The sequence below is a fragment of the Pinus tabuliformis genome, chromosome 6 (assembly GCF_031772625.1).
Source record: "Pinus tabuliformis cultivar Carrire ecotype Pingquan chromosome 6, CPIR1, whole genome shotgun sequence".
NCBI classification, from domain to species: domain Eukaryota; kingdom Viridiplantae; phylum Streptophyta; class Pinopsida; order Pinales; family Pinaceae; genus Pinus; species Pinus tabuliformis.
In genome coordinates, this window is record NC_142292.1 from 1,817,124,727 (window position 1) to 1,817,146,311 (window position 21,585).

A 21,585-nucleotide genomic window follows, 5' to 3' on the forward strand; every position below is an offset into this window, starting at 1 on the left:
GTTGTTTAAGCAAGATACTGTGACGCACATCTCCGATCACATCCATGAATGGAGACGTAGACGTCACCTGATCAAATTCGAGATTGCTGATCAGTTGCTCACTGAATGGTTCACTAAGTCATTCGTAGCTCCAATTGCTCACGATATAGCTATGGGTGGTTGAGTTACTGAAGAACAAGCCATTGCACGTGCGCAGTACTTAGATCTAGTTTACTCTTAGTCTGGCAGTTTGTATGAGTTATTACACAATGCTCGATGACCATCATCTGATCCCATGGCATTGAAGTCGTAAGCTACACCTCTTGTTGATGGAGTAATTGGTTCAGTGTCCCAGACCCCTGCTAAATCTTATTCCAAACAGAATTCGGTCTTTAACAATTCTTCCAATATTTCCTCCCAGAATCCACCTAGCCATGGTAAAACCTCAGAGGTCCATGCTATCCAGCCTACCATAGTGGACAAATCCTCGAAAAGTAAGATGGAAGGCAAAGGCAAGGGTAAAGCAGATGCCCTAAAATAGGGTCCTCCTAAGTCGTCTACTGGTGATTCTTCACAACGGAAGCCTAAGTATCCGTGCCTCATTTGCGAGGAGGATCACTATACCAAGGATTATCCCCGATGATCTGAAGTTAGTCGTTTGCTCAAAGGGACCCAAATTGTCGTGAAAGAGCTGTTTCCATCTTAGCAGACCAAAACAGTAGACCAACCTCAATCCTTTGCTTCCTAAGGATCTCAAGTGTTCATGCTGAGTATGCCTATTAATGTGGCTACTAGATCAAAACATTACCAAAATCCTGCTCCGATAGCCATGAAAGAGAAAGAGGCCACCCCTTATTCTTCTGACCTGAGTTCTGGCGCTCCTCATACCGAGCGCCCTGACCCTGATTCCACTATTCAGCCACCCTCTGAAGGTGTGCTAAGGAAATCCTCATAAAATCCCAATGCTTGAGCCACTCAACACTATAATATTGTTGAGGATTTGGCTCAGGCACCATCAGCTATGTTGGCTCTCGAGGTGCTCCAAAGTTGTCCGTCTTAGTGGAAATCTTTGTTGTCAGCTATTGGGGGTATTGATCCTACCAATTCCAATTTGATATGTTTTGATCTATAGAACCCTATTCTGTGCCTACCTCATCAGATTGCCTTTCTCATTCAGGTAATAATTAATGAGAAGACCAACCATAGGACTGTCATTGATGAAGTTGCTTCCACCTACATCATGTCAATCGCATGCTGGAAGGCCATTGGTTCTCCTACTTTGAACCAATCCCCGAACACTTTGGAAGCTTTCAATGTGTACAATTCACGAACATTTGGTGTCTTACCTAACCTTTCAATTACTTTGGAGGGCAAGAAAATACAAGTCGAGGTAGAGATTGTTGACGCTAATCTCAATTATAATCTTCTAGTTAGACGGAGCTAGACCCATGACATGCATGCTATAGCTTCCTCCCTCTTCCGCATGATTCGTTTTCCCCATCAAGGGAAGATTTTCACTATCAACCAACTATCCTTCTTTTCCCTTTCCTCGTCGGATGACAATGTTCCGTATGTCAAGCACACTGGTGCTCCCTATGAGAGTGTGGGGGAAGGTCTTTTTAAAGATTTTGCCTTGATGGGCATCTTTCTGCTCCCACCTTCTCATGTTTCCTCTGTCAACATGATCTCGATTAAATTTGATCCTTGGGTCATGCCTTCACCAGATCTTGTTGATACCTGGGGCGAGGTTATGCCACTTAGTCCTGCCAAAATCAATTACGTGGAGATTTTTTTGGCCTCAAGTTACGTATCCTCTAATTCTCGTGTTTCGAAGACTTCTCTTGATTCGTATTCTTAATCCCCATGGCTTGGTGCTTTGGAATCTCTTGATCCCTTAGCTGAGACTTTTCTTGCTGACGAAAGTATCATGGAAGTAATGTCTCTTGAGGAAACACCATGGAAGCATACTCATCCTTGTTCCTCGTTCTTGCCTAGCTTAGCGGTCATGTCTATGTGTCTTAAGAAGTTTTTTTCTCAGCTGCCTATTGACATGTCATTTTCTCCTGCCATTGTCAAGATCTTTCAACTAAGGGCACCTTTATCCCTTCACGGATTCAAGTTTTTTCTCCCTACCCGAGTTTTTCCAAATTGCTCATTATTGTAATGGGGTTTCCATCTAACTCGTAACCCTACCTCGCCCAGGGGGCATGGGGGAAACACCTTATATGAGGTCTACTCTATTATTTTTCTAAGTCAATGCTAACTCTTCATGTCAACGGTAAAACTCTAGTGTTCATCTGTGTTGATTGATTACCTGAGTCGTAGCATGGACTCTCTCAAGAAGTATTATGCTTAGGTCATCTTGCCTGGTTACTTATGTACATTAGTGTGTCATTCATTTTTGTGTAGAGTGGGTTGGAGTTTTATTTTTCAAACAACATTCCTGTTTACTATGATTTCCCTGCTTTACAGATGTCTGTGACTCCCCACATTGGTTTCACTGATGGTGCTTGCCGAAGTACCTGAAACCTATCCTCCACAGCATGGGCTATTTATGACCCTCATGGTGAGTTGATTGATCTTCAAGGTATTTGTTTAGGTCACACAACTAACAACATTGTCGAATAAAGTGCAATCATCGAACTGTTGTCAGAAGCCATTGCTCTTGACATTCGAGAGTTTGTTGTCAACCTGGATTCGCAGCTTGTCGTCCTCCAACTCAATGGGCAATATTCTGTCAAAAACACCTAGATATTGAGAATGTATATCATATTCATCTACTAGAAAGACATTTTGATTACATTACATATCATCATATTCCTCGATGCTGAATAAATTGATAGATGCATTAGCAAGTTATGTGTTGGACAGACATTTGCAAAATAGGTGAAAAACCAAAACAAATCATTTGTACCATAGTAAGCAAGAAAATACAACATATATATATATATATGGTGATAATGTTTGATACATCAAAACCCCCAAAAATAATATGTGTGTCCAAAATAACGTCGGTGGCTCGTAGGCCTCATATATCCATGGCACACAAGCCTAAAAAATGTAAAATGCTGGACCTAGGAACTAATTAGCATGGTGATCATGGTAGCATGACACGGCTCATGCAACACGAGTCAGCAATCGGTGGATCTGATCCAATACTCCCACCATGTGTCCCTGGTACTAGCAAGGAATGTCTCCCACCCGAGTATATTTTGGGATACCATGAGTCAACCCCTTAAGGTTCCTCGTGATCTCTTCCTCGTTGTCACTCCCCTCTTGATAAGGAGCAACAACATCAAACTGGCAGGTGACGCACCTGGCTATTGGGGACATCCTAGTAGGATGCTCTGGTCCAACATCTGCATTGACAAAACAAAATGTTATGAACACATATATATCAAAAACAGCTAAAAAATCACAAAATAAAAAATTTGATTTTTTACCTTCGTCATCAAAATCCTCTCCATCTGGCAGCGACATGTCCGGATCTCCATGGAAATCAATGCCATGAAAATAAAGCGGGTCTGTAAGACATGTGCTGGACCCCAGTGATCCTAGGCATCAAACGACTCTAGCAGGCCATTTGCGAGCTGCATGGCATCAGAGGATCTACCTCAGTCAACTGGTACTAGAACAGTGGTACCCTTTCTAAGTAAAAGATCACTAGTATGGACCTGAAGAAAAATTGCTTCAGATTCCCCACCTTCTCTTTTGTCAGCTGCATTTTATGTTGATCTTCATGGCTTCCACCCAATTGAAGATCGTCGGTGTTGTGCAGTCAATGGAATATAGGAATTTCGACTTGTTAGTCTCATGCACTGTCTGGGACCCTACCACTCTATTGATAGTTAGCAGTAGCACTCTCAGCATCAGATCTCGCACAGTGGAAATCTCAATCTTTCCACTCTTGGATTTTAGGGCTTTAGGGAAATGTTCGATAAGAAACATGGATATGATTGCCCCAATCAGTCATGACCCATATAAGTTGACTATTTCCCCTCTCCGGGACAATCCTGTGATGAAATATACGTCTGAAGTTTCTAACTCTAGCTCCTAGTCACCAATGATGAATATATCCTGATTTATGTCTCAGAGACTAATCAGGTACCGAAGCAACTCAGATTGGGCCCACATCCCTAATGTGAGAAATAACTTGAGGAGCCCATAGTTCCTCAAAAAGTTTAGGCAATTTGTATCATTTAGTGCCTGAGTGTCCACATCTTTGTGCTCACACTCTTTCCAGTCTACCATTTTCAACGATTCTTTCCTGCAAAAACCATAGATTTAAGTCAATAACCATTTTTGGCCCATAAAATTCGGATTCCAATGGTGGTTTTGAGGGGAAATTTATTTTTTCCCTATTCATGGCACCAGCACGCCTATTTTAAAAACATTTTCACCAATGACACGATAGTCCATTTTAATCATCCTTTGCTGGAGCAATTCCCTTCCCGAAATTCACGCCGACTGAGGGCAAAAAGCTTTTGACAAAACCTCCCTTAGAAATCCAAAAAATTTATAAAAATAGGTATAAATGGTATGAAAGTGGGGCTTAGGGCTTTGGCTCTTAATTGTAACTGGTGGCTCGGTGAATGACCTCCCAGATCTCCCGTAATCTACTCTGGAACAATTAGGGAAAAAGTGGGTGAAAATTATTTCACATGAAGGTAAAATAGTAAATGGTAAAAATATTTACTTTTCCTCCCTTTTATTCAGTTTTTCATGAGATATTAGGTTTTGTAAATGTTTTGACCTATTTTGTCTCAAGAATTCGATAATGCACTTTACCTTTTTGCATAGTGACATGTGATGGATGTTCGACGACGATACCGAGTCACGTTTCAGATATTTCCTTGACTTGTAAAACTCATATGAAAATATCACCGAGCATTTTTCCCTTTTGACTCGTAAAAGAGAATAAAATGGGGGTCTACTTTTAAGCTCTTTTCCGACCCTTTAAAAATTAAAAGATAGTCGAGCCCTTGTCATTTTGAAATCGTTAACGGATGTGAAACATCGTGCGCCTAGTATAAGTTTACCCCTTTTCGGGTTGGGATGCAGTATTTATGAAAAACATACTACTTGACTAAAATGGTCAAGTGGTTCTCTCAAGCATCATTTTCTACCTTTTTGGGCTTGAGAGACACAAAGGTACAAAAAGGGACATTGTGGAGTTTTCTTTTCCATGTTTTTTTCAAGCTCTGTAAACATGAAAAAGATACCGAGTTACACCTTTGTCGGACTCGTTAAAATTTTAAACGACATTAGATTCGTCACTTTAATGAACATGAGCTTCTCCTTCCTAGGGCTCGTTAAACGTACTAGGTCAAATTCATCCGAAGGATGAACTTACAGTGCAAGCATATGCTATTCCCTTCAAGCTTGTGAATAAAAAATAATTGGGGTACCTTCCAGAAAAGGTGGGGGGAAAATTTGGAAATCAATTCAGTTGTGTCAGCAGCTCACTCTTGAACATGACACTTTCTGCTTCGTGTTGGGTTGGTAAATCCTCCTTTTTATTGTTGACCTCCCTGGGTTGGGTCCTTCATTTTTGGCTTCCATTTGATCTTTTCCACGTTATCATGACCACCAATCCTATGGATCCAAAAGCTACCAAACTTCCAGTCGTGTCACTAATATGTTCAAGAGTTTTCCTTCTACAGTTACACTTACCTCTAATTCTCTGTATCATCCAAAATCATTTTGCATCCCTTTGTCTCGTGTTGACAATGTGGGATACATTATGGCCCTCCTTTGACATGGTTTCTTCCTGTCGACTTCAACTCATTATCCAAGAAATTGACCGAGAGACTCCCTTCCAGTACCTTAGAGATTGCATGCCCTAATGGCAAGTTCTTCGTACTCGACCACACGTTCACATCATTGTCTTTCGATTGAGTGATTTCACGCGTGTTTGACTTCAAGTCCTCTATTCACATTCTATGGATTGTGCTAATAGTACCTCGAGGACCATTGTCATTATTGGGGGTTTCTATTGTGCTTGTTAACAGTTTACATCATTGATTGGTAATCAAGTGACCTTATAGTATGTTCAATGTCAACACATCTATTCACATGTTATAATTTGTACTTTGATCGGGTAGTGTTGGAGCGCAACACCCCGGGCTCAGATTACAGAAGTCCAAGTTGCAAAGTAATGTGACATTATTATGTTGATATACATGTCTCTTTCAGATGGATGGCTACGACCATACCATGAGTTATCATATGTGATCCTTCTCATTATTTGATGGCTACAACCATACATTGGTTTCATTATGATCCTCTTTAACGGATGGTTGTAGCCATGCATGGATCCATTTACATGATCATTCTTAAGATGGTTGTGTCCATACCACAATTCATGTAACATTTGATAGATTTTTCAGTTATATGTATCTGTACTTGCTTGCAGGTTTTCTGATGACAGATCCTGGTTCCCCACTCTGATTCATAAAGAATTTCATCCCTCACTCTAGTTCGACCTTCAAGCTTTAGGGGGCATATGTTACACAATATTTTGTCACTATCCCTATACTTCCTATTCCTTGATCCTGGTGGACCATTATAATGAACCCTACATGCTCTCCCTTCATGAAGAAACTCCCATTGTGTCCCTCTTCATGAGCAAAACAATTCCCTTTTGCACCATTTGTCCAAAATCTTATGTTTTTCCCAGTTTACACGAACAGCGCTAATGCACCTTTTCCTCCTCATGCCAATACGTAGGGATTAATACTATCCCTAGCACCAACCAAAGTGACTGAGCTTTGTTCTAGTCACGTTGATCCTCTTATGGAATGTTTTTTAAATAAAGAGTCGAAGCTTCCAGCTCTAGAAGATTCATAGCAGAAGTCTGGTAAATGGTATGGCTGGATGGGGTCAAGGATGTCAATTTGGGCTCCTTTCCCCTATAAGGATGGAACTACCTCAAGAGATAAGACCTTCTCCCATGAGAAGAGGAACCATCTCCCATCCATTCATGAAATATAAACCTCCATTTTTCCCAAGCACAGGCTAGTGTTAATGTTGGTGTGCTAGTGCTAATTAAGTTTGGAGTAAACAACAATCTATTCATAGTTGTAGCTCTCTAGTTGTGTGAGGGCGAAGTTTGAATTTGGTTTAGTGTAAAGGGAAGAGCCTTAAAACTATCATTGTTGAGGCCATCATGGAATAATAACGGAAGTGTGTGGGAACTTGGTTTTGTCGAAGGAGAATGACAACATCAAGACAATGGTTGTAATCTATTCTTGATTCAATATATATGCAACTATCGATTGATTTCTTACACAATGTGTCATCATACATGTTTATGGCTTAATGCTTCTTGACTTGTTAAGTAGGTTGAATTATAATTTATCTATTAGCATGCTTGTTGTTTGCTGTTGTTCACTTGTTTCAGGTCTTTGAAGAAGGAAACGAGAGATAGTTGGAGCAAGAAAGTGAGGTCATCATCAAATGGGATAAGCATACTAAGAGGTAGGCCATCTTAATTGGTTCTAACCTAAGGAAATCTTCCATAGAATGCATCGGTTGTGGCTAGACCCATTATCGGGCTAGAGGAATTGTTTATGTCCACACTTATAATTTTACTTCACCATACCCCCTGGTTGAGAGGAATGTTAGAATGAAATACAACTTCTTCTATTGAAGTGGTTGTCACTTCTCCGAAATTCACAATATTCAGTAAAATCTCTAGCCCTTCTAATGCTTCAGCTATTGTTGTTCCTACTCCATCTGTTCGGAAGTTGATACATTTTGAGTTGATTCTTATTCTCATTGAGTAAATTTTTCTTCTGTTAGCTGCTCAAGAGAGCTAAGAGAACTCTAACCCTACTTCACAAGTCTAGGTGACCTCCTTCTTCTATTAGGTAGTGAAGCTAGAACTAATGCCATTATTTTCTCCACTTTGCTAAGTTTTTGAGATTTTACAATTTGTTCAGTTCCTTGTAGGATATTTTCTATCACGAGAGTTTCATTTAAATTTTCATCATTTCCCTTCTCTCGTTGCTCGTTACTAACTGGGATATCCCTAGATGTTTTGACAACTATTTCATTTTCCAAGGGAATGTCTTGACCATCGTCAGGGTTTCCAAGGAATCCTTCCCAGGTATGTTGAACTTGGGTAATAATTCTTATGATTAATAGCTTAATGAGTCCATTGTAACTTACAAATGAAGCTTGGTCGTTGGACCTCCTTAATCTAGTGGCAGTCTCATGCAATACTGAATTAAGAGAGTATGGAAGGTCGAAGGTTACCTTTTTCCTTAGGGATGCCATGAGTTTGAGATGACGCATCCTTACTACATTGTAACTTCCATCACATGTGATGTATTGCTAGACCATACTTGCTACTTCCTTCCATGTTCCAAGTAATGAATTCGGGTTATACCTGTTCTCTTTTCTGATCAATTCTTCGTCAGTATTCAAGAACCGAAGGGAAGAGTTCTGGAGAGAGGTGTGTATCTCATACCACTTGTGCTCCTCCATCGAAAAACCTGTTACTTCTACTGTTACACTTTCACTTACTTTTGCCTGTATGCTCACCATCTATCTCGAATCAAGATTTTTCGTAGTTGTTCTGAAACTTTTAATTGGGTAGTTTGGTATAGGAATGGATGCCCACCCATTGTTTATTAATTAATCAATGGAGCACGGTCTTGCAACTAGAAATAACATAATTGACAATATATGATAATAGTAAGTATCTACGAAGTATAGAGGTTCGATGACATGTAACAGTGTTTGAAATGTGAATAATTGTCATCTGTTAATGAAAACTCGCGGCACCCCCCCCCCCCCCCCCCCCCCCCTCCCCCTCCCTGCCCCCAACCCCACATAAATAAGAGTAAAGATCACCCGTGGTCGTTAATCAAATTTTGATACGATGGAAGGTTTGGCATGTTTTAAGGGTAATGGTGTGTTAATGCAATGTAATAATGTGTCTGTCAAAAGGAAAAATAGGAATTTAAGTATATCTGTGACATATGAGGAAATCATTAAGAATTTTATAACTTGTGTGCTATAATGATAACACAATTTATTAAGATCCACGGAGGATGCAGATAAAATGAAGGTATGCAAAATTTATACAAGGAATTATGTGGATGGAAACAATAATTTTATCAAGTACATCATTAGAGAAAATAAGGGAGAATAATTTAGAATGTTGAATTACCAAAAAAATGTATTTCTAGTATGTATAATCATAATGAAATACTCATAGGCAACCAGAAATCAACGCTTTCTAGGAATGTTTTAGGAATGGCCATAATAAATTTAATGATCATTCTTTTATTAATTCTGAAGGAACAAAAAATCCAAGCTATACTGTAATTTTTAATTTTACTTCAATACCACATGCATGTCTTCTGCTGCCAACAAGTGTCCATAACCTCAATAGGGTTGCATTTTTAACCCCTTGAGATGCTAATGTCCTATTTACCAAGGAATTTTTCAAAATTTGTTGTCATATTTATGTTTTTTCAACCATTTATAGAAGGCCATTGTTTTGGTGTGGTATTTAGTTAGCAACAATGTCATTCACTAGAGCTAATGAGGTGAACAAGCTATCTCGTGATGATACCACTTATCCTTTGAATTTAAAGGCCAAAGGCCATTACCCTGGTTTGGTAATCAAAAATGGCAATGCCACTCCACTAGATCTTGTGATCATGGTAGGTTGGCTTGTGATGAGACCTACTATCCTCTGTTAAATTATAGTTTTTATTAATAGGTTACTTTGTAAATGGGGTGGCATGTAAACTCCTTAAGAGTTAGGGATGGTTAAAAATTATTATAGTAATACTTTTCTAACTTGCTAATTTTGTCCTCAAAAACTTACAATCATTTATTGTTGAAAGATTAGAGTGAAAATATATTCCTTAAGTGGCGATGAGAGGAATGCATTATAAGAATTTTTGTAATTTTTCTACAACACTAAAAAGGATTAAGAATCATGGAAATTTCATAATCATGATAATGATATCTCATAAAAGATTCTCTAATGATAACCCTAAAATAAGTTAGCTTTCCACCATAATATGAAGAGAAGGTTAAGAAAATGTTCCTTGTCCTAACGAAATAAAGATATAACTAGGCTAGGAAATGATAATCGCATGTTAAAAGTAAACAACTATAATTAAAGGAAACAACAAGCGTGATAAAGGAAACAACGAGTGTGACTAAGGAAACAACAAATGTGATAAAGAAAATAGTGTTTGCGACTGAGGAAATGACAACTGTAACTGAAGAAACAATGGCTGTGGCTAAGGAAACAACAACTGTAACTGAGGAAACAATGACTATGACTAAGGAAAAAACAACTGTAATTGAGGAAACAAAGGTTGTGACTAAGGAAACAACAAATGTGACCGAGGAAACAACGACTGTGACTAGGGAAACAAAAACTGTAACTAAGGAAACAATGACTGTGGCTAAGGAAACAATAATTGTGATAAAATTATTAAAGAATTTGTTTTTTACTATCATAAAGAAAATTACTTACATTATGTAGAAAATAAAGAAGATTTCTCTGAAAAATTTACCTGTTGTGCCCACGGGGAAATTGCCCCAGTCACTTACAACTTGCAAATTTGCATCATTATGAATTTCACGTAGAAACGATTCTCGAGTTAGTGGATGTTGGTACAGATATAGCTAATGCCATTGGCAAGGAATGAAATTATAGTATTTTCAATTGAAGTAAGGAATATCATCCCATTTTCATAAAATTCAGTAAGTTCGTAAGGGCCAAACCATCATGTTTGAAGTTTACCTAGAAAATCTTGGAATCTAAAATCATATAGCAGTGCCTAATCTCCTTTTTGAATTTTCTTTTTAATAAGCCTATCATGCCATTTAGCTCTTTGTTGCAGAATTATGGTAGTACGCTAGAGAGCAAGAAGATGCATTTCATCCAATTCATTGAGCTATTATAATAACTGTTTCTTTGCTTCTATGAGATCCAATTTGACTTCCTTGGTGATTATGAGAGTCTTAACTTTGAATTCAATCAGAAAAATGGGCTCCTTAGTAAAAAATGAACTGATAAGGTGAATAGTCGGCAATATTGCGCTAAGTTATCTGATAGGCCCATAAGGCTTCCAGAAGCTTGGAAGCTAAGTCTTGGCGATTTATAGACACTGTTTTAGTTAAAATCGCCTCTAAGACTTTATTAGTTCTTTCTAACTGCCCATTCACTTGCAGATGGTAAGGAGAAGTGATTTTTTTTTAATATGATAAATTTCCAGCGCGGTTGAAATTTTATGAGTAGTGAACTATGATCCATTGTCTATTACAAGCTCATGAGGCAACTCATATCAAACGAATAGTTCAAACAAAAAATTGATGATTCTGTCATCCATATCCCTTGGGAGTGCTACTACTTCCACCCATTTAGTAACATAATATGTACATATTAAAATGTATGCTTCCTAATTTGAACGTGGATTAAAGGGGCATACAAAGTCCATTCCCCATCGTTTGAACGATTCTAATACAATTTGTGGCTGGAGGGGAATTTCGTCAAACTCAATGGGATAACCCATCCTTTGCAAACTATCGCAACTCTGGACATATTTTTTTCATCTTTAAATATTGTCGGCCAAAATAGTCCATATGTAATACCTTATGCCTGGTTTTCTAATCAATAAAATGACCCCCACAAGGCTCATCATGAAAAGCCCTGAGGGTATCATAAATTTCATCTTCTGTAACACATCTTCGAATTTGAAGATCCCCTTTATGAAAAAGGTAACCATCCATCCATGAAAAGCATGCATTGCACTGGATAATAAGCTTCTTTTCCCAAGATGACAAATGTGATGGTAATCTTCTGACTCCTTGATAATTTTCTACGTCATAATATTAGGGTGTTTTGACAATTATAACAAACAAATGTTCATTCGTGAATTGGTCTTCAACTGGGGAAGAATCAACTACAACTAGAACTCTTGATAAAAATTATGCAACAATATTTTCTTTTCCCGGCCAACCCTTAATGTTATTGTCAAACTCTTTCAGGGACAATAACCAGCTAGTTATTCTACCATTGGTAACATGTTTGTTAGCCAAATAACTAATCGTAGAATGATCAAAGTACACAAAAACTGGATATCTTGTTATGTAATGGTAGAATTTATTTATGTCATAAATAATGGCCAAAAAATCTTTTTCAGTCACAGTATAATTCAATTCAGCTATCATAAGGTTTCTAGTGGGAAAATCCACTGGGTATTCCGAGGAATCTACAGAAACAATGATATCGTCCAAGGTGCCTTCTAGTTTTACTGTGGATCTGTTAGCTAGTTCCATCATGGTTAGAGTTAGTTTAAATATATTTATTCCAAGGAGTCCAAAAGTTTCATGTGTTATAATATTTATGGCCACTCACAAGTTGACCAAAGTATTTGGGAAATTACATCTCCAAATCTGGAGAGTAACAACAAGGTTTCTAGGGTCATCATATTTAATAGGTATTTTTTTTCCAGGATAAGATCAAAGAGTTTCCCTAAAACATGGACTCTAGGAAATTCTTTTAGCTTCCTACCCATCTTCTTAACACAATTCTTTAATGGTTTTACCATAAATCGATATTTCTCCAATACCTTGTAGGAGAGGAATTTTGATATATATTTTTTGTAATTTCCCTAAGAGATACAATTTAAGGTGTACATTGGTTTTTATATGGCCAATATCTTAGGTAATGGAGGATAAGTGTCTGTAATCTCAATAGATGCCTATTTTTCAGTTGGTTTTCTAGACAACTCTGCTGCAGTAATGATTACGGAAGGGTGAGAATGTTCTGTCAAAGCCTGACCCTTAGCGGGTTTATCATTTTTTGGATATTATTGATTTCTTGAGTGATCTTCTGAAAAAATGGTTCTCGCAAATCTTAGGCATAGTTCACTACATTCCAAAGAAGAAGGGGAATCTGAAGTTTCCAGAACTTTCAAAAATTGCACAGGTCTATTATTTAGATTTGGATTTGGTTGTGCAAGTAACTAAGGTTGAGGAAGAGGTGGAACGTTTGGAGGTAATTGAAGTGGAGGTTGTATTGGTGGTTGATTTTGTGGCTGAGGCATCACTCCCATTGGTTGATTAATTAGTCCAGTTGGGCATCACTAATTATGAGACCACATTAGCCCTTAAGTAGGTTGATTTTCGCATTGCGGAGGGCATAAATTATTTGGTGTACTTTTCCATGAAGTTGTGGAATATTTGTTTCAGCCAAGAGGGACCAGGTAATGACTGATTTATACAGGGTGGTAAATTGTATGGTTATAACTACTAGGTATTAGAATAATGTTGCTGGCCCTTCCAATTTAACCCAGGAAATTTCCGATGAAAAAATTCTCCAGAAAAAAAAATAGAAGGGTCCTGCAACATACCTGATGGGTGATTCTTCCATTGTTGTCGTTGTGCCACAAAATATGTTGGTTCAAGTTCTTCTTCATCTTCCTTAAATACAACTTTAAATCTAGGAAATCAAGGAAAACAATCAGTTGAGCGATATTTGGTGCAAATGACGCATGTCTCAATTGTATCCAATAGACATTCTTTGTGGCTATGCTTGTTCTGATAGCGAGGAAAGAAAATAGCCAATTTCTATTATGCTTCAACCTGTTTATGGTTTACCTATAAAACATCCAATTGTGTTGTCAGGGAACTTAAAATATCAATTTTAAAATCTTCTAAAATATTACCAATCTATGCCCATGTAACTCCCCCCCTACAATTCTGTTGAATCAACTAAGAGGATCACAAGTCCCAGGCTTGGTTCGTGTACTCCCTCCTGAACACCTGATACACAGTTTTACAATCTCATTATATTTTTCCTTGGAAATGTCTCCCTACCCCTTTAAATTAAGTACTTCTATCCATTCATCTTTCATACCCCTAATCAAAGTAGTTTTCAACAAATCCTTTGGTAAAGTAGTGTATAGAGATGTTTGTAAATTATATTAAAATATTTCAACATATTCTTCTAAAGTTTCATCTTATTTTCACATCATCTTAAACATTCCTTCCCTCAGATCCCTATATCGGTAATAATTCTGATACTTAGTAAGGAAAGTTTCTTTCATTTTGTCCCATGAAGTTATTGTACCATCCCCCAATCCCATGAACCATTGTATTGCTGCTCCCTTTCAGGTAGAAGGAAGCAACTTTAATTTTTGGGGGTTGGTAGTATAATCATATCCTCGGCATAATACATCAAATTGAAAAAAGAATACATCAGGATCTTCAAAAGCCATTCCATGAAAATTTAGAAGGTTCGGCAACAGGATAGCCTTCATTGGTGCATTAGCCTGTGGATCCACAATAGGATATTCCTTTGTTGAATTTTGCATTCTGGTTACTCTATTTTCCATTTGGCCAAATATCTTCCAGTAATCTTCAGGGATCTTGTAACGAGCAAGTAGTTTCTGAAAAATAATACACTGATGGGTAACTAGACCTTGACCAGGTCTCGTAGCACTACTAAGCTCAAGAACGTTCATTTCTTACCTCACAATGTGTGTTAGAAGGAATTCATGCTCATAAGGTTGTGGGTATGGTTGGCTTGTCTCACCTCCCGATTCCCTTAAATTTCAAGAATGCCCCTCACTCTTACTAGAAGGACTGATATTCCTAACATATATGTCTTGGAAGCTCCACTCAGATACTATATTTTCTTCATGAATATCAGTGTTAGTTGTAGCAAAAGGCCCTACTACTTGAGGGGAAATAATAATATAATTCTTCCTAAACACTACTCAGGGGCCTACCAATGCTTGAGATTTTGATCCGTGAATTATTTTTTCTATAAAAGTAGTTCTTCCAAGGCCAACTTGAGCTTGGGTTTTGGTGATTTTTGGAGTGGATTTCCAATCTATATCTATCTTGTTCCTAGCCCTAGGCTTCTTTCTAGTCATACACACTAGAAAATCTAAAATTAGCAGCTGAGTGAAGGAATTGGCATAAGATTTTTACTTAAGTGCATGTGCAGATTTTTACAAGCCTTTGAAGGAAACAACAAAAGAAACATATTGAACAACTAGTTGTTTCTTAAGGAACATCAACTCCAGAATAGAAAGGCAATACTAGAAAATCACGCGGTTGAAAGTGATTCAAAAAACATAATAGAAATCTATGATGATCTGTAGGAAATAGAAAGAAAGAACACTACTCTAAACATATTCACTACAATAGATATATTCTATAGTGATTTCAATAACCCTGATTCAAAATAGAGCATGCAATGTAATAAATCAACAACGCGAAATTAAGAACAACTACACAAATAGAAATAGTTGGAACAATATAATTAACCACCAAATTCATGATACAAGAGAAGCCAACATTGTTTCCAGGATCAGGCCCAAATCCGGAATCGAACTTCCTTATGAAGAAATCAACACAGTAGACTAGATTTGAGTAATAAACATTTCCATTCGATTGCAGAGAACCAATTACAATTAATGCAATCATAAGTCCGAGCTTGTGTCAAAAATACTATTACAACTTAAACAACATCTTTCGAGGTTCAACACTAGTTTTTATATTGTACCAGTAAAATATAAATATCAAAGAATCTATTTTTAATAATGAGTGATCCTGAGAATCTAAAGATTCCTAGGATGCTTGTTTAAGTTACAAAGATCTTAATGCATCCAGAGGACTAGGTTGAGAGGTCATCATTAACTAATTCACTCCAAACAAAGTGTAACATCTTAGGGCTTATGCAATATCTCACAACCATTTGAGGAAAAAAAATCAAGTATCAATGTATCAATAGATTCTTGTCCAATAATGAGGATCTATTTGTTAGAAAATAACACTTTAATGATCGAATCCATTCATAAAATAATGAGATAATAAACTTATATAAAATAATACTATAGCTTATACTACACAAATTAGCATAGCCTAATCAAAAGGAAGACTTGGAAAATAATATGAAAATTAAGAAATAAGGCAAGGTAAATATGAAAAATATGAGACCCAACACCCTGTCTAACACAATGTTCTTCGAAACACCATGCAATCTGACCACATCTCTAATCAACACATGTGATACATCACTAGATGAATAAGTAGACTTCACTGGAATGAAGTGCACTACCTTTGTCAACCTGTCCACCACAACCATGATGGAATCATCTTGTCTGGATGTCCTCGGCAAACCTGTGATAAAAACCATGGAAATGACCTCCCACTTCCACTCTAGAATCGCAATTTGTTGTAGTAGTCCACCTAGATGCCTAAACTCTACTTTTACCTTATGATAGTTCAAGTGTCTAGCCACAATCTCTGCCACTTCCTTCTTTAGATTTCACTAATAATAAAACTTCTTCCCTGTTGTCAACATCTCCTGATATCTTGGGTGACCCGAATATGGCTTAGCATGAAATTTCCTCAAGAAAAGTTTCTTGACCTCACTATTGTCTTGCACATATATCCTATCCCTAAATATGACCAATCCATCTATCGTGAGATGATAGTATACATCCTATATACGGGTACTTTCACCTATTCTTGTGGATATACTTGTACCTATACATGTACCTGTATCTGTACCTATAATTGTACCTATATATGTATCTATACATGTACCTATACTCCATTATAACTTGTGCATAAACTCTATGCACCTGTCATCTTGCTGACTTGCCTGTAATATCATATCCTGCAAATTTGTCCCATAAGAACTCATAGATAGTATGTGATTTACCTATATTTTCCTCCTAAGAGCACATGCAACCATGTTTTCTTTTCCTTTAATATACTGATCTCAAAGTCGAGCTCATTGATTGTAGCCAACCACCTAGCTTTCCTAGTGTTAAAATTTGATTGATCAAACAAGTATCTCATGCCAAGAAGATAATGCCTCCACATCTTTAATGCATGGATGTTCATCACCAGCTCAAGATCACGTGTCGAATAATTTTTCTCATGCTCATCCAGTTTTTGTGACTCATATCACACTACATGTCCTTCTTGCATAAGGACTCCACCAGATCCTCTCTTGCAAGAATCTATAAAGACCACAAATTCTTTGTCTAGATCTATAATATTTAACACTATAGCATTTGTGAACAACTGCTCCAACTTCTCAAAACTTGTTGTGGACTCCTCTGTCCATTCAAACTTCTTATCTTTCCTTTGCAATAATGTAATAGGATATGCAATGCAAGAGAAGTTCCTGATGAACTTCTTACAGTAACCTAATAATCCCATACATGATCTTACCTCATCCAAATTCCTAGGAGTTTCCCACTCCATGATAGATCTTATCTTCTATGGATCCATTATTATGTCTTCCTTGGAAATAACATGTCCTAATTAATGTACCTCTATGTGAAAGAAACTGCATTTGCTAAGTTTAGCATACAACTGATGTCCTCTCCACAATCTCAACATTGTTGCTAAATGCTCAAGATGTTCTTCCTCATTCTTAGAATATATCAAGATGTCATCAATGAATACAATAACAAACTTATCCAGATAAGGATGCAACAAACTATACATCAAGCACATAAAGGTAACTGGAGCATTAGTCAAACTAAATGGAACTCCAACAAATGCATAATTCCCGTACCTGGTCCAAAACGTTGTCTTGTAAAAATCCTCTTCTTGAATGCGTACCTGATGATATTCAGATCTCAGGTCAATCTTCAAGAATAATTATTCTCCCTTCAATTGATTGAAAAAGTCATCAATCCTCGATAACACATACTTGTTCTTGATGGTTACTTGTTCAACTCACTGTAATCAATGCATAACTTGAGAGTACCATCCTTCTTCTTAACAAACAATACTGGTGCGCCCCAAGGCGATACACTTGGCCTAATGTATCCATTTTCAAGCATGTCCTTCAACTGCAACTTCAATTCCACTAACTTGGTGTGCTCATCCTGTAAGGTGCCTTTGATGCTGGTGCTACCCCTAGCACCGATTCAATAAAAAATCCACTTCCCCGTGAGGTGAAAACTTTGAAATCTATATTGGAAGCACATCCCAAAATTGCTATAGAATTGGGTACCTTTTCAAGGCATCCACATCCTCAACTTCCTTAACTTTGTCACTGGAAATATGAACTATAAATAAAACACACCCTTTACTACAACTGCACTTCACCTACATAGTTTTAACCATTCTAATTGATGTTGCCTTCTTCTTACCCTATAAGACTCTCTATTCACCATTTTCATCCAAGCACTCAATAGCTTTGTCATAAAAATCCACTTTAGTCATATGACTATATATCTAGTCCATACCCAATATCATATTATATGATCCCAACAAAAATAAATTCAAATATGTTGATGTAGGAATACCATTCAACTTGAATGCACAAGCTCTTACCCAATGGTACACTCTCTGCTTTGTACCTGTATCCAACAACACTAGCCATGATTCTACATGCACTTCTTTATTCAAACCACACTTATCCACTAGGTCAAGGCTAACATAACTACAATTAGAACTAGGGTCAATAAAAATGGAAACCACTTCACAGAAAATCTTACTTTCCATTTGTATAACAGTTGCCTGCTGCTCTTCCTGCTTGTTATCTAGTAGTGCATAAATATGTGGAATTCTCTTCACAACATCCCCAAATGTTTGCGCCTCTTGTGCATTGTGAATATGAGGCTTACCACCATGATTCTATGGAAGATATCTCTTAATATGTTCCTTACCACATATCCAACACTCCAATTGTCCTGTACCATCACCTCTATTCTGCTGATGTGACCCATGTCCCTCTCTAGCTATGTTGAACTTCTTGTATGGTGCAAAATTTTCTTTTTCTTTTGCATTCTGAGGCCTTGTTCTTTTTAGATGCCATTTACCTTTACATTTATCTTTCCCTTTCCATCCTTACTGAGATTCATTGTTACGCTTTGACTGTTCATAGTAATGCTTAAGTTTCCAAATAACTTCCTAAAGTGACCGAGGCTCATCATACTCAATCCAATCTATAATAGCTAATAGAAATGCACTAAATGATATTTGAACCTTAGTTTTCTCATCCTTAAGACACGATACATACCTCAATAGCTCTATGAACTTAGTCGTGTACTCCTCATTTGTTATCAATCTCATCTTTAGCTCATAAAATTTCGTGGCCTTACTGTCCTAGTGCCTTTGTGACAAGCACTTCATCCCAAAAAGTCTTTTGAATTCATGCCAACTCAATTGATTTGTCCTGATGTCTCTAACCCACTTTACATCTTCCCACTAGATATTCGCTTTACCATTAAGACTGAATGCCATTATTCTGCCCTTCATGTTTTCTCAATAATCATGTAGTTCAAAGAACTTCTTCATCCTAGGAAACCAAGCCTCTGCATCCTCCGACTTATTTAAATGTCCCTCAAAAGTAGGTGGATTAGCTTTCTTGAACTCATTTGGAAAGTATCCCCTGTCACTTCTCGTGTAAGGATGATAACGATGACGAACATAGTGCTTGTCAAAACCAAAACTAGAATAGTACCTGTGTCCATCATGTCTCCTATCTGGCGTCTCCAAGAACGTTCCATCTCTAACTGTGTCATATCTATATGACCTTTTCCCACCATGAGATCTATTTCCATATGCCCCATTCTTCCTATCCTCCTATCCATGGCTGACTTGAAGTGGTCCCTATTTCTGCAATTTTGACAAACTCTAAAGAATTACTGCATTAAATTTTGCATGTTTCTCCTATGCCTAAATGATTCTATCATTAACTTCTTTGCAATTATTTCTTCCTTCAATCTTCTCAATGTATCTACTAAGTTAGAAGAGTTCCCGACACCACATTTCTCATCTGACCCATAGGAAGAATCTCGTGAACTATATTCTACCATCTTTCTAGTCATCTTTGATGTCGGCCAAACATACCATGTAATCTAAACCAAAATATAAACATAATCAACATAACTCAGTGTAGCTCGGGGAGGATATCTCATTTGTAAGGTCAACAATATTAGCACAATACATGTATAAACATAATCATAACAACATGTAGATATCATCCTAACCATAGTACAGTCATCAATGCCTAACCATACCAACCACATAACATGACCCTAGGCATGAAAACTACACCCATGTCAATGCATGCATAATTAACATATGTATGACATGCATGCATACACAATACATACAAAGAATAACGTGCATAACCAGCACATAATTGGCCTCTACTCATGATAAACACATCCAACAACACACCATCCACTTTCACATGGTGAACCAATGCAACCACAACCAACACCATGCATACACAACAAGTACATAGACCATAAGAAAAAAGAGCACATAATTTCCACTGACATGAATGCATGACCCACACACTGCCCATCTAGTCCAAGGGGTGAACCATGCTCTAATACCACTCTATAACACCCTCCTCCCACATTTACACAAGTTAAGTGGTCCACTAGGGTAAACATGTGACAAGACTCTACTATGGTCTGCATCAACTCCTCATGTACAATTAAGGAAGTGAAACCAACACAACATAACCAATCTAACCTTCCACACATGTTGCAAAACCTCAACGAGCCAACCAATCTTTCCAGGTGTCAAACCCCTAAGGAAACTTAACATTTCACTGACCCGAAGCCTCAATCTCTCCCATGACATGGCATGCATGCGACTAGTGCCCTCTAGTCCCTCTCACAACCAGGGCATTCAAGTGACTAGGGTCGTTTTCAACTAATTCAAAGGTAGTGACCCTAGATTATGTACCACTCTTTCAGGGCTAGGACTCAGGCCACTACCTAGAACTCCATGATACCTCCAGAAATGAAAAGTAACATCGAAACAATGATACAATTTCAAATAATTAAACAAATACTTGAATGGAACCCTACTAGACATGAAGATCATTTCGTTAAACATGTCACAAATATTCATTCTATAGGTGATAACAATAGATCTGAGCATAGGGGTCTCATACTTATATGAGAATCACTAAAAAGCATTGGTTCCTTATCACATTAGCTGCATTATCATCTATTATGTCATCTATTCATTGTTAATTCATTTATAAATCAAAACATGATGAGAGCCATACGTCATCACTATCATAAAACATACTCATAACCAACATATAAAAAACATAAATAATAAGGATACGACAACCATAGAATCCACATATAAACTAGTACATTCACACATGAAATACCAAGGAGAAATAACTTTTATCAATGGGTGCAAAAGCCAACTAGGTTTGGGACTTCCACGAACCACCCGACCATAGATTGGTTGAACCAAATCTTTCTTCCAGCTAATCAACCCTGTGTCATATTCGAAGCATGAATTTAGGACTCATAACCAAAACTCAACCAGGGCTTCCCGAGGTTACACCACCTCACCATCATCAATAGAACTAGGATTTACTGCAATCCACACCTGATCACTAGACCCTAAAGAAGCATGGATGCCATTGTATTTCTCCACCTACACCATGAGGATTTTACCTACAGCCTAGTCTCTAGGCCTTACCTCATTACGCACCAGATCAATAGGCCCTAACCAAGAATCCACCCTCCAGGCTTTACCATCTATCCTGCCAATCACTGGTCAAGAATTCCTAGGCCTAATGGAGAGCACCCACCTCTAGGCTTT

General features: G+C 37.6%; 1 pseudogene; it reads left to right on the top strand.

Moving 5' to 3' along the window:
• Window positions 1-808: 808 nt before the first annotated feature.
• The window catches only part of LOC149266280 (iron-sulfur cluster assembly SufBD family protein ycf24-like), a 119,486-nt pseudogene continuing 98,709 nt past the window's right edge, over window positions 809-21,585 (top strand).